This window comes from Cricetulus griseus, chromosome 3 (genome assembly GCF_003668045.3).
Source record: "Cricetulus griseus strain 17A/GY chromosome 3, alternate assembly CriGri-PICRH-1.0, whole genome shotgun sequence".
Taxonomy (NCBI): Eukaryota; Metazoa; Chordata; class Mammalia; order Rodentia; family Cricetidae; genus Cricetulus; species Cricetulus griseus.
Window position 1 is genome coordinate 252815961 of NC_048596.1, and position 14562 is coordinate 252830522.

Genomic DNA, 14562 nt, shown 5'->3' on the forward strand with positions numbered 1-14562 from the left:
CATTTAGAGAAGTTAAGAAGCTCTAATTCTAAGTGTCATATCAGCTCTACTTTCATAACAAACATTTCTTCTTTGGAGGATGTCTTAACATTCCTAATTTGCTGTTTCAATGTGTAACCCAGGCTTTAGGCCAAAGAAAAGCTATTGGAATGCCAGTTTTTAAACAGAAATTTCTAAAGGGTTGTGTAAAGGGAAATGCCAGATTGGAAGACAGACATCTAAGACCACCCTGATTTTTTTTTAAAACACAAACATCATATATTTCTATTAATAAAGCTATTTTAGGGCCCATGGGAAGAGGGAGGAAAGTAACCATTCACAGGGTAAAACTAGTTACAGGAAACCCAACAAGAATTTCTTTGGACTGCCTTTCTCTTAACAAAATAAGTGGTGCTCACTCTCATCCAGAAACCTGCACATCCAACCAAATATAAAATATGATACAGTTCCAAGTCAAGAGTTTCTTTGTACCAAACTTACTGTAAGATCATTTTCCAATTTCATGTAAATGTCATCTATGAAAATGGACTTCTGAATTTTGTACAAATATTTGAAATGTGTGGATAAATGTGCCATAAATTGACAAACGTATTGCAATTAAATTAAAAACGTTTTAATTTCCTGTTTCTTAATGATAACTTCCATCCACCTTTACTTTATTATTCTTCTTTACTCATTCTCAGGTAAAGAGGTGAAGCCTCAAGTTGGATATGGTTGTTCAGACCTGTAGTATCACCATGAGGGAGACTGAGACAGGATGATCATGAGGTCCAGGATACCCTGGGCTATATAGTAAGACCCTAATCTCAAAATGTATATATGTATGCCATAACTTAATATATTTATTAAAATTATATCTACATTTATATAGGGAGAGGGTAAGAGGAAAGATAGGGAGGGAGGGAGGAGGGAGGGAGGGAGGGAGGGAGGGAGGGAAATATAGGAACAAGTGAGATATTTCTAAATAGTTTTTATAAACTTTGACAAGGATATAGACTACAAGTTCAAACACAAGCTCTAAACATTCTTGTATCATTAAAAGCACAATGAGAATGACAAGGAAAACCAAATGTTTAAAGCTTCCAGCATCTTATGGAAGTCTTAAGAAACTGAAGATGGGGGAAGTGATACACAGCTAAAATCCCAGCTCTCAAGAAGTGGAGGCAAGAAGATTGGAGTTTGAGACCAGCTTGAACACAAGAGAACTATCTCAAAACAACCTGATAACAACAAAAGAAATCATTCAGCTTTCCATGGCAACTGACAAAATATAAAGGACCACCAAGAAAAAGCCTTTTAAAATGAAACATTTAGTGGAAATTTTTGTTTTGAAAAATTTTAATCTTCTATGGACTTACCATAAACTTAAGTTTGTAATGAAATACTGATTTATGTCCTCACTGTCAGGACTAAGCTATCACCTCAAAGCATATGAATATAACAAGTCATAGCAAAGTATTAGCGTAAGATCACAATAAGAATTAGTGAGATTTTTTCTATTGCCAGTAAACTAATGGTTCTTTTCTTTCTTTCCTTCCTTCCTTCCTTCCTTCCTTCCTTCCTTCCTTCCTTCCTTCCTCTCTCTCTCTCTCTCTCTCTCTCTCTCTCTCTCTCTCTCTCTCTCTCTCTCTCTCTCTCTCTCTCTTTCTTTCTTTCTTTCTTTAAGTCCAAAGGGATATCTGACTGCATTTGACTTATCTTCTGCCCAGGATTACCTGAGCACTTACTCCACATCTGGAAATAAATAAGTATGGCCTACTGTCAGTCAGTGCAGAGAGAAGAAGTGGGCCAGAGGACCATGCTGAAACACTTATCTTTAGATTTGCCTATAATAGATACTTCATATAATTCTTTTGTGATCATTTTATTTAGAATAACAGGAGGGTTACACATGTTGTACCTTGATTAAGACATCATTAAAATTGTATGGCTAATGTTCTTCAATAGAGAAACAATACATTTTATTTGCTCAGCCATTAGCAGGTGGACATAGTTTCCATTGTTAAGCTATTGTGAATAAAGCTAATGTGAACATTTATGTACAAGGTTTTGTGTGGACATATGTTTAATTTCTTTTGGGATTATACATAGGTGTGGAATTGGTAGGTCACACAGTTGCTGTATGTTATAGCCTACAAGGAACTGTCAACCAGTTTTCAAAGGGGATGAACCATTTTATATTTCCACAGCAGTGGAGTAGGCCTCTCATTCCTGAGCATTCTCTCCAACACTTGGCTTGGTGTGTGTTCTTTACTACTGCCACCTCAGTAGGTACTAGATTGGCTTTGAATGTCTATTTCTAAAAAGTAATTAAACCAACAATCTATGTTTTCATATGCTTATTGGGAAGTTTTAAATGGATAGCAAAACTTTTAATTATAGAATTGTATACACTCTGAATCCTAGTCTACGAAAACATTTTCTCACTGTGCACACTATCTTCACTCTTTCACTGGTACTCATAGAAGTATGAATTTTGTTGGTGTTGGGATTTTTTGTTTTTGTTTTGATCAAGTCCAATTTGCCTATTTTGGCTTGGTTATATATGGCACTGTGATGCTGCTCAAGGTTTTGTCCAATATCAAGTTGCAGAGACATTTATATATTCCTTTTATGTACCTGTTTGTTCTTATATTTGGATTGGCACCATTACTAATTTCATATCTGGTATAGTAAAAAGGCCCAGGTTTCATCATTTGCATGATGATATCCAGCTGTCCCACTGCCTACTAGGAAAGCAATTCTTCATCCACTGAACTGGCATCCTTTTGAAACCCAACCACCAAGAAAAGTTTATTTCTGACTTTCAACACCACTCCTATGACAAATGTGTCTATTATTACATTAGTGACAACATCTTGTTGACTGCAGGTTCTTGGTAAGTTTTAAAAAGAGGAAGTATGACTTGGCTCTTTTAAGGACTGCCTTGGCTATTTTCTTCCCTTGTAATTTCACATGAATTTTAGGATCAACTTTGAAGGTATGCAAAAATGAATATTGTGGCTTTCATGCATTGCATTTAAATCCATAGCTCAATATGAAGAATACTTCCATTGTAACAACTGTATGCTTTCCAGTCAGTAAGTACAGGAGATATTTTTCTATTTGTTTAAGTCACTAAATTTCACAAGTAATTAAGTAATTTCCAGAGAGGGAAAAGTAGTATTTCCTTTTAAAATCTGTTTCTAACTACTTTTATTCATCTTGATGTAATTGTGAATAGATTTTTTTAATTTCATGTTTAATTTTTAAATTACTTTTGTAGCCATAGGTTTCACTAGTTAAGTCTTAAGAAGCTTAAAATATATTTTCTAAATCCATTCCTTTAATTTTTATTGTTTATCACATGAATACTAAGTCTTTAGGACAATTCACAAAATGGGGTTTGAGACATTTGACAATTACCCCAAATGTACAGGTATCTGTTAAGGTAAAGAAGCTCTATGAGGTTGAAGATTTGCCTATGGACAGGACAAGTGTCCAAGTGTATGCCCACCCTGTCCCACTATGTCCACAGAGGGAGGAGAACAAATATGATAAAGATACATTGTATGCATGCATTAAATTATTAAAGATAAATAAAAATATTAAATAAGAAAGGTAAAATTAATAGAGGGACAAGTGCTAAGTAGCTGATTTTTCATTAAAACAATTTTTTCTTAGGATTAGGACAGAATTTCCAATAATTTATGAAATAGATCTTCTTATGACATTTTTTTACTATGTATTTATGCGGGGGGGGCATTCCCAGCATTAATAAGTTTAGCATTAAAATATTTAGTAAACGATAAATTTATGTGTATAACACAGACTGGTTTAAAATAATTGTGATTTATTAGTAGTCATATTTAATGTAATATGTTTTTTCATATGTCTGTATGCCTGAATTTTTATAAAAATGTCTCTGGTATGAGCTAAGTGTGACATATAGCTTTGATATCCAAACACTCATACCTCAATGAGTTCGAGGCCAGCCTGGTCTACACAGAGAGCTCCAGTACTACATAGAGAAACCCTGTCTCAAAACAACAAAACAAAACTCTCTGTTGATAAGGGCAAGAGTGGAGAGATATTTTAAGCAACTGTGCTCTAAGTAGGCATTGGAAGTTCTCACCTGCCTCACCTCCAGGTTGGGATCATAATAGGCACATGGGACCAAGTAAGAGTTACAGTTCAAAGGCCACATCAATGAAAAGCACTTCTGTTATACAACACTTGATGCCTTGCCTATGTTTAATATAAACCTTTACTTTTTTCTTTCTCTTTCATCTGTCTTTACATACTTCCATAGCAGTGGAGAAAAGGCAGCTGAGGTGAAGTTTTTGAGTTTACATCAACCATTTTAGAATGAAATCACTTCAGATAAAAGAGTAAATTAAGAAGATTTTGGAATCCTGCTGGGGGTGAGGAGTGGGGCAGACCATCATCCTGCTTTGTACTTGGGTGACAGGTATTTTAGTACCACAAGCTATTCTCAACTGATTTAGTTGTTATTGCTGATGACTTTGACTAACAGTAGACTGCTGCCTTGTCCCTCCAGTGAGACTTCCTATTTAGCAACTGTAATCTAAAAAGCCCAGAGGAGGTTAGGAGAATGATATTTCTTTCTACTAAAGTCAGTGCTGACTTTTCATACAACCCAGAAGAAACTACTATACACAAGGACCACCTTTAACTCACACACGGGGTTCTGCTCTTCTATCTATTGCCACATGTGAGCATTTCTTAAGTACATAAGTACTGCCTGATAGCAGTGAGAGTATGAAATAAGATGCTGTGTTGATGTCCCTGAGCTCCCTGCCTGCCAACAGAAAAGGAATGTCAGGAAGACAGATCTCCAGGAAGATGACCTGCCCTGTCGTTCTGGGTGGTTTAAGAATGTCATGTCACCTCTGACACATTTATTTATTTTTATTTTCACTTTGAAGGTTCAGAAACCTGTTTTCTATGTTTTTATATGCTGAATCCATATACAAAAACATAAAACCCATGTGCAAAGCTAAAATTTGTTTCACTTTTTTGTCTATACCATTACTTCTAATTTTGTCTATACTATTACTTAAAATACCAAAACTTATAATTGCAATTACTTATAAATTTTCACATTCTAGGTAACTACATTTTGTTTCTTATGAGGTCTTGATAACCATCATGTTGACTGTGGTTCTACCCTGGACACTGCCTCATTCCTGTGACAATAAATGACCAGATGGTTGCGAAGCTAAACTAGCACCAACACATTAGAAAGTGAGTCAGATCCTGAGCCACAGCAAATTCCTAGTATCCTGGCTTTGGTCCTATGTCTGATGTTAACATCAATGTATATACATGTGCAAGTGTAGATACATATATATATAATTCTCAATAATCTAAGCTTTCTAGCATGATGTCACTGGGTACATCAACATAATATCCTTGTAGTCACATACCTTTTAAAACAAAAACTGAAGGGAAAAAGTGACAAAATTAATAAAAACATATCACTTAAATGACCAGTATTAAACCAGAGACACTGCATTGCCTTTCAGGTATGAATAGTATACTTAACTGAAATCAATAAATTTGATATTCTTCATGTATATATGTATACAAATGTGCATGTGTGTACAGTACAACATGAAGAAGAGGACAAACAAGGATAAACATGATAAATGGATCAAAATCCTACAACATGTAAGTAAGGACTAAATGTAGCATGCTAATCAAAACGACTGCATTTCAAAGGTCTGTTCTTCACAGTTCTAAACTTGACCAATTTATCCCTGAGAAGCATAACAATTATGAATATGTTGTAATATTTTCTATGTGAATGTAAATATATAAACAAGATTGTATGTGCACATGGGTAAATACACATATTTATAAAATTTTACCTGTCAGCATATAAATTGTATTTGAAGAAACAGTAGTTTTTCTCATAAAAATTCTATTCCATTGCCCCATACTTCATTTAAGACTTTTCTGAGGCTACATAAAGTACAAAGTTTGCAAACAAGAAGTCATTCCAATTCATCCTGAACCCCAGGTGAACCTCTGGTTGGGGCCCTGATTTTCCCCTGTGGTAATCTCTGGCCACCCCACTGAGAACTGCCTGGGCTGTGGCTTGGTGTAGACAGGGTGTAGAAAGAAGAGGCACTGAGAAGGTCATGGCTGGCTGAGCACACTACTGAGATCACAGAGACCATACCTCATTTTGCTCACCAAGCCTTGCCAAGAGCAACACTATTTAACTGCAGGTACTCACAATCCAGCGGGCATGTTTAAAAGAATCCCAGGCTTGAAAGAGGACAATGCACAATGTGCATTTTTAGGAGGGGTGCTATCTTTTGGCAAGTACTTATAAGTATGTGCTTAAACTGCTGTTCAAAGAATTTTGTTATTTTCATCAAATTTGCAGTGCATTACCACAGACAGATTCATAAATTCATAAATCCTTATTTAAGAGTTTCTCTTGACTTTGGTATTGTTGACCTTGGGGCCAAAAACTCCTTTTTGGGGACTATCATGTGTATCCCTTAGGTGAGACAACAAAGGATTCTGCAAAGTTGTCATAATCTCCAAGGAGACAAAAACACCACTTTAGTCAAACAGAAGATCACTGACAAATAAATCCCAAGCAATCAAAACAAATTTACATATAAAAAGCAACATCATCCAAAAATAAGCTGTCATTTCAAGTCATTCCATTCATTTTATGCACTGAACAAGTTCTCAGAGAGCTGTTGAATATGAAATCTTTAAATTATGACTATACAAAGGCAAATTTTAATCACTAAATTAATGTAACTCAGTCTGGCCCTGCGAGGGGGGGTGGCAGCTGAGAGTACACATTTGGGAACCATCCATTTCAAGTCCGGGGACTGGCTGAGACCACCAAGAGGGAAGTGAACAATAAAACAAATGGTCCACAAACCAAGTTCATTGACACTGACCCATTTAGGGTCAGACAGAGGAGGAGGAAAGTCTGCAAACCTGTGTCCAGGGAGTGCCCAAAAAGCTTCTATGAAATGAAAAAAAAAAAAAGGAAAAACAGATGGTGAAGTGACCACAGGTACAGCAGCCCAAAGGTGACTCATGACTGAATCAGACAACTTCTGAGGAGTTTGGAAAAACTCCTGGAGAGGATAGGACTGGAGACAGGATGAAGAGGTCTGGGGTGCGACCAGAAGAGTCTGTTTAGTATGTTCAAGGTCCTGGGTTCCATCCACAGCAACACTATGTGGGGATGGGGAAAGAATAGCAGTCTAGAATAGAAATATCTCAGACACGATTCATGTAGACAGACACTTTCCTGAAAGCGTTTCCTGCAAGGTAGGAAAGTGGTGATGATTTTCAGAAAGGGAGAGAAAGTAACATATTTGCAAGCTGAAAGGAAAGACATAGTGATGTGGGAGAAACTGGACTGGTGTGCTGTGCACAAATGATGGGTGAAGGCTTCTATTTGCTCTTGAAGCCTAAAACACTCCCTTTCCCTTAATAGCATTGTGGCTGCTCAACTGCCCAAACACTCTTAATTAAGCAGCTTTTCTGAATACCTTCTAACAGGCCACAATCAGAGTAGTTAACTGGTTTTCATATCACACCAAGGGCAATACTGTGCTCTCTCTCTTGGTGCCTAGCACTAGTGGGGTTGGCCTGACTCTACCAATCTGACTGCACCAAATTTGTTTCAGAGGGACAGACTACTTGTGTTTGCCCAAAGAATCTTGTCTCCTGCTATATGTGGCTGAGGATCAGCCACAGCCAAGGAAGGACCTTGTGATGATATATTGTTTATGATCTAAAAAGCAGCTGGGGATCGAAATGCAAAGCTAGCCACAGCCATAGGTCCATGCAGTGATGATACACATCTTTAATTCCAGCAGCCTTACTAGCTAGCCATAGAGGCCAGGTGTCCTTATCATGTGCCCCTTAACAGTTGTGCCATATGGTACAGATATACCAGTCATATCTTTATTTACAGACCCCCTCAGTAAGAAAAAGTCTCTTCTAGCATGCCCTTCTATTGGCAGGAAAATTTGTGTTCACACTGTGCCCCTTTTACTGCTGGATACCTCAGTTATCATTTCTGTGGGTACCATAAGCTCTCCCATCCACACTGTGCCCCTTCTGTTGGGCATCTCAGTTATCATCTCTGTGCATATCCCAGGCTATCCCACAAGGAGTAGACCTTGAAAAGATTACATGCTCTTATTATATACCACTAAGCTTCAGTTTTCTTGTCCCAACTGCAAGTTTTTAATGACAAGCATTATGTTTCTCACTTTCAATGGTGTCTGGATGGTACCCAACACATGATAGATGGTTAGTCACCCTTTTCTTAGCAAGGAGAGAAAGGAAGCAGGGATTTTCAGTGGTTTAAATACCATGAAATCTCTTTATAAAAACAACATACAACGAGCCTAATTATTTCTTCTGTGATAGCTCCAAATTCTTAGGCATGCTTAAACTCTGAATGGGATACACTTGTTTCTCAAGGTCATACATACTTCAACACATCAAGGGAGGGCCACTGATGTCAAGTAATGACAAAGTAATTACCTGGCTATATCAGGCAGCTTGTGTCCATACTGAACACATGTAAATTTACCGTCTGCTTTCCTATGTGTGGAGGTCTCTACACAGGACCTTTTCCCCCACTGGAAGAACTTGGGAACAATTTAAACAAGAAGGAGTACCTCTTCTTTATAAGCACATTCAAATATACCTAAGAGTCACAATACAGAGATACAAATATAATCTTGTGAAATCAACTCCCCCCCTTTTTTTCAGGAATGACATTAGCATTAAACAAATGATTCAACCACATATCATTTTATATTTGTGGTTTATTTTAGAATTCATATGGCTATTTCACAGAATGACAGTGTTTATATATTTAGCTGACAGTGCTCAAACTTAAAACTCTTTGACTAAAATTTTATTTCGGCTTGCATCCCAGTTCAAGAGTGTAGTGACATTTAAAAGTAAAGCAGGGCCACTTTATGTGAATTTCATGTTCAAAGTAATTCTAAAGAAACATCACTGGCTTACAGCCATCACAGCATGAAGAGTACAAAGTAAGAAACTCTTCAAAAGGTCTTTGATTCAAATTCTTCATCTGATAGGAAATTAGGGCTAATGTCTATAAAATGAGCAACTGTGTCTCCACCCACCATGATCTTGATGATCTTACTTAGCTCTTATGATATGGTTTTATTATTCTTTCCTATCACAGAGAAGCAAATGCATGCAAAATCCTGAAGGTAAATAAATATAGGGGGGAGGTTATAAGGAAAGCAAGCAACATTGTATCCTCTGTAGTCACAGTCACTAGAAAGTTTACTTGGACTTTGGGTTTTTAAAGAAGGTCTTGATTCTAAGAGTAAGAATAATTAGAAATAAAGGCTGACCACTAAGTATTCATATGAAAAGTGTGTGTGTGTGTGTGTGTGTGTGTGTGTGTGTGTGTGTGTCTGTTTGTCAGTCTGTCTGTCTGTCCGTCTGTCTGTCTGTCTGTCTATGCATATGTGTAAATGATCAGAGAACAAAAACCCAAGGAAGGGAATTTTTTATATTCCTTGTCATATATAGTCTTTTTAAATAAAAGGTTATCTACTCCTTCTTGAGGTACCATTCCTTTGGGCTTCCCATTCAAAGGCCTAAGGAGAGAGGGATGTACAGTGCTGTAATTTTTAAAAAGTGGCTTGAGAAAGACACCATGCAACAGAGTTCAAGTGGAGAGTTTTTTTTTTCTTAATTAGGGGGAAAGTATCATAAAAAGGGGAAAGTGGGGGAGACCAGCCTCTGGGGACAGGAGCAGTGGGAGAGAGGAAAGAGGGAGAGAGGGGTAGACAGAAAGAATGAGATGAGAGAGGGGGGGGAGGTGGTGCTCTTAGTGGCTACATGTGAGGGCATATTCTGCCAGAACCCCAAGGACAGGCCAGTAGAGATGCCTGAATACTAACATATAGGATAGTGCATATGGGTTTGATCAAAGCAGTAACAGCAGCTGTAACAAGTGAAAGTGAAGGCTTCATTCTGGGAAAAAATACTTAAGGAGCAAACACAATAAAACAAAACCATGTGTAAATGTTTTGAGGACATGCCACCATTATGCTATGCAATGGTTTGAATACAAAGCATCACACACTGCCTCATGTGTTGAACACCTGGTTCCCAACTGGTGGGGCTATCTGGGAGGTGGTGGGAACTTTGGGAGGTAGAGACTAGCTGGAAGAAGTAGGTCAATGGGGCTGTGCCCCTAGGGCAGTATCTTGCCCTGCCCTTTTCCTATACTTCCACTCTATTGTCTGCCTCTCCATCCACATACTTGTGCCCAAAGCCAAAGCACATGGGAATAAGCAACCATGATCTGAACACCCTGAAATCATGAGCCAAAATAAATCTTAAATTGTTGCCTCAGGTATTTTAGTCACAGAAATAAGAAAGCTAACTAGTATAGAACGTAGTACACAAGAAAACAGATGTCCCCCCTCCCTCCCTCCTTCTTACTCATTCTATGGACTTAGCATTGAATTTTGGAGTCGGAACACAACTCATCCAGCTGGTACTTGATCTGCATGAAAGCAATGTCTGTGATTCGATATTCAACAAATCAGAATAAATACTGCTAAGAAAGTCAAAAGAAAGCAGATTTAGTAATCACATAAATTTATGATTTGAAGAGATCTTGAATATGAAAGGTTCTATTTTCCAGATATGACTGAGATGCATAGCATAGTGTCTATAAACTAAGTACCATGAGACAAAGCTTGAGACCACTGACAAACAAACCTAGTCCTCGGCTAGCTTCATTCCCGGTTTCTATGCCAACTATGTAACAAAATTGGGGTGTTCCGATAAATCTTTCCACCAAAAGCAGTCAGAGCCCTACCAACATGTGGGCAGTCTCCGCCAGCTGCCTGAGTTCTGCCTGCCACGTGGATGGACAAAATAATACACAGACTTCTATTAGGTACAAATGCTGCTTGGCCAATGACTAGGATTTCTCATCTGCTAGCTCAGTCTTAATCATCATAAATCTATATATTTTATAAGACTTTTCTTATCAGACGCCTTTCATTGGCGACTTCTCTTGTCGGTGGATCACATCGTGCCGCTGGAGGAAGAGCCAAGGGGGTAAAAGGGCCCACTTCCTGTTTGTCCTTCCTTAAATATGAGTCTCCCTGCTATGTCACTTCCTGCCTAGATCACCACTTCTTACTACATTTCCCAGAATCCTCCTAGACCTCTAGTCTTGCCTAACTTGCTACCTCATTGGCCAAACAGTACTTTATTTATCATCTAGTAAGACAAACACGTACATAGAAGCACTTCCCCCATCACTGGGGTGAAAGCTTTGCTTTTATATTTCTTACTTTTTCACTGATGTTAATTAGTGAAAACATGCTAGTGCATTTGAAGGTTTGGAAAACCTGAATAGGACTGAAAAAAAGCCTCATATAGGGAAACAAAGTGTGACAGAAGGGACAGGCCACAAATGTACTGTAATTTCCCCCTTCTCAAGTTCATGATCTCTTCTTTAATTATTATTGTTGCATGTACATATATATGTATATTTCCCGTGTCTGTGTTGGCAAGTCTACTCGTGTCATTATGGTGGTGGTGTTAAGGCAGCATTACTGTTGAGAATTCACTTCTTCAATTGTATCCCCACAAGTCAGTAATCTCAGGTACACTCTGCTTTAGCACTCTATTACAACATCAAAAATAATTCCATCAGGTGTCTTGCTAGAGGCTCTAGAAGATTGTTCTACTATCATAAAAATTAATTTGCTGTTAAAATATATTCTTTTAACAGCAACGAATTGTTAATCATTAGAATCAGCCCACATCAAGAATATCTACAAAACAATACTTGGATATTAAGTATGTATCACACACATGATAGAAGAACAGACCATTTTTTAGCATTATATCCATTCACTACTTTCTCACATCTTAACTATTTAATTACCACTAAAGAAGCTTCAAAGTTTCATGCTTTGCCCAGGAAAAACAAATTAAATAAACAATTTATTCCTTTATTCATTACCCTACTTATTATTCCTATTTATTTGTTTGTATTTATTTTCATGGCACTGGTAGCAAGACTTGGCCTTGAGTATGATAGTCAAGTAACTACCACAGCAATATATTCCAACCTATATTATTATTATATTTGAAGTTGTGAGGAGATACAAACTGAATCCATTTCTCTAGGTGGAAAACTAGTAGTGGTCACAGTAGTGATGATAATGTGTTAATAGCTTCACTTACACTATTTCCTTTAATGCCCATAATAACCTTAAGTGAAGTCTATTATCATCCAGTTTCACAGATGAGTAAACCATGGCTCACAGAGGTTGAGAAATGAATATAAAGACACTTCTTTAATATGTGGTAGGGCCTGCCTGAATCTGGGCAGGTTATTAGGTCTGTATCTCAACCTGAGGCAATTAGGAGGAGGGGCAAAGGGTGTGGATCAGTGGTAGCGCAAGTGCTAGGAATACTTGAAGTCTAGGGTTCTATTCTCAGCATCCAAGAAATATTAGATGAGGCTAAAGTTCTATAGCAAACACTAAAAGGATCTAGTTTTTGAAAAGAAAACCCAATGTGGCATTTTGATTCAAAGAAAAATGTAGAACAGCAGTGTACAAGTGAAGAGGGAAACAAAACAGGGATTAGGGACTGTAGTTGGGGAGAGGGAAGGAAATAAATACTGAAGGAGATTGTCGGGTAAAACAACAGTAATGATTTCTGAAAAAGTCCTAAGGAATCATAGTATTAACCATACACACACACACACACACACACACACACACACACACACACACACACACACACACCCCTGTATAGTTTAAATAAAAATTTTCCATCTAGGCTGACTGTTTTCCCCCAAGAGGCACAGACCATATAACAGTAACAATTATAAACAACATCAAGCATGAGAAGCCCTCTTTTGAGTTGTTTGTAATGATTGTTCAAGAGACTCCCAAACATTACAGGCTATTGCTATTGCCCTCAGTTGCCCTACAGAGATAGAAGGTAAGTCCCTTTTGGGTAAGACAGCATGAACTTCAGACAAAGGAAGGAAATGACCAATAGTCTTACCCAGCTATGATACCTATGAACAATAATGACCAGCATGGCACAATAATCCTAAAAGTTATGTAGTGGGAAGCATATCTTGACAGTAACAGCTCTTTAATTGGACTTAAGACCCCTCACTAAAAGGGAGATTATGCCTGGTACTGGAAACCAGGTGAACTACCCAGGGTTAGTGAAGCCACGAATCTCGGAGGAAAACCCGCCAAATACTACTTTACTAAACCAGAATAATACCTAACTATATTATAAATATTTGTCCTTATATCCACTGATAAGTGTGGTTCTCCACCATCATCAAGGAAATGTCTGTTTGTAACAGACAGTGATCATTATAGACAACCACAACCAATCAAAATGCAGAGTTATAGAGTCCAGTGTCAACTGAAATATCTACAACAGAACTGCATCCAAGGCTCAGGGATTATTACAAAAGACCGAACAAAAGATTATAAGGGCAAGAGGAACCAGGAGCTTTCTGTGAGATTGTGTCTCTTAGAAATATCAAAAGTATACCCATGAAGTCTCACCAACACAGCTATCTAAATATGAGTAGAACAAAACAGCACCAACATTCTAATTTGGAAAGAAGAATGCCCATGAAACCTCAACCCCTCACAAAGAACTACAGGCAACTAAAGAATGCTGAGAGCTGCAGAAAGTCTTCCCCCGAGAAAAGCACACCAACTGGTTATCCAAAACCAAACATATACATACAAGTAACATTACATACAAGTACATTATAAACATGTGCATAAAGCAACATTATATGGACTGAGCAGGCTTATTTATATATTTAGGAATATACTCATACACAACAACAACTAAAGAAAAAGAGGCCACAATTTTGAAAGGGGGGTGTAAAATGATGTAATTATCTTGTAGTCTCAAAAAAAATTTTTAAAGTCACATAGCTTATCATTTAAATCATAACCATGAGACACAGTTCCATGGTAGAGTTTCCATAAGCATGTGTGAGGTCCTAGAGTCCATACACAGCATTGCACGACACTGCACAAATGTATATCTATATGCTTCTCGGTGGTATATCCAAAAGGCAAAGTGAATATTTCTTTTTCTGGATTGTATTTTTTAAATAAAGCCTTATGTTCTTCACAAATGATATTCCCAGGATCATTAATAAAACTAGATGAGAGGCTATAAACAATATTTAGAAATTTCCTAGATGATCTTTCATAGTTTTGGTATCTGTCTATTATTCTTTAATTCTATTTTGTTTTGTTTTCCACTTTCCTAGTTCAAATAGAATTGGCTTACTTGTCAGAATCCCCTGTACAAATGGCTTTTCACACAATGAAAGCAATTCTACAAGACCACTTCCATTTTTATCTTTTTGGAATCCATAAATGCCTCCTGACTACACAAATTCAGTAAATCCTGCAGTCATGGATTTTGCTAACTTTATTCCTTACTGCCCAACTCTTACTCAAGAGTAACTAGAATCCCACCAAA

General features: G+C 37.5%; 1 protein-coding gene across 1 annotated transcript in view; it reads right to left on the reverse strand.

The window, feature by feature from the left end:
• Gmds (GDP-mannose 4,6-dehydratase) overlaps positions 1-14562 on the reverse strand; it is a 543354-nt gene that overhangs the window by 296073 nt on the left and 232719 nt on the right. The gene's annotated exons all lie outside the window — the stretch shown is intronic.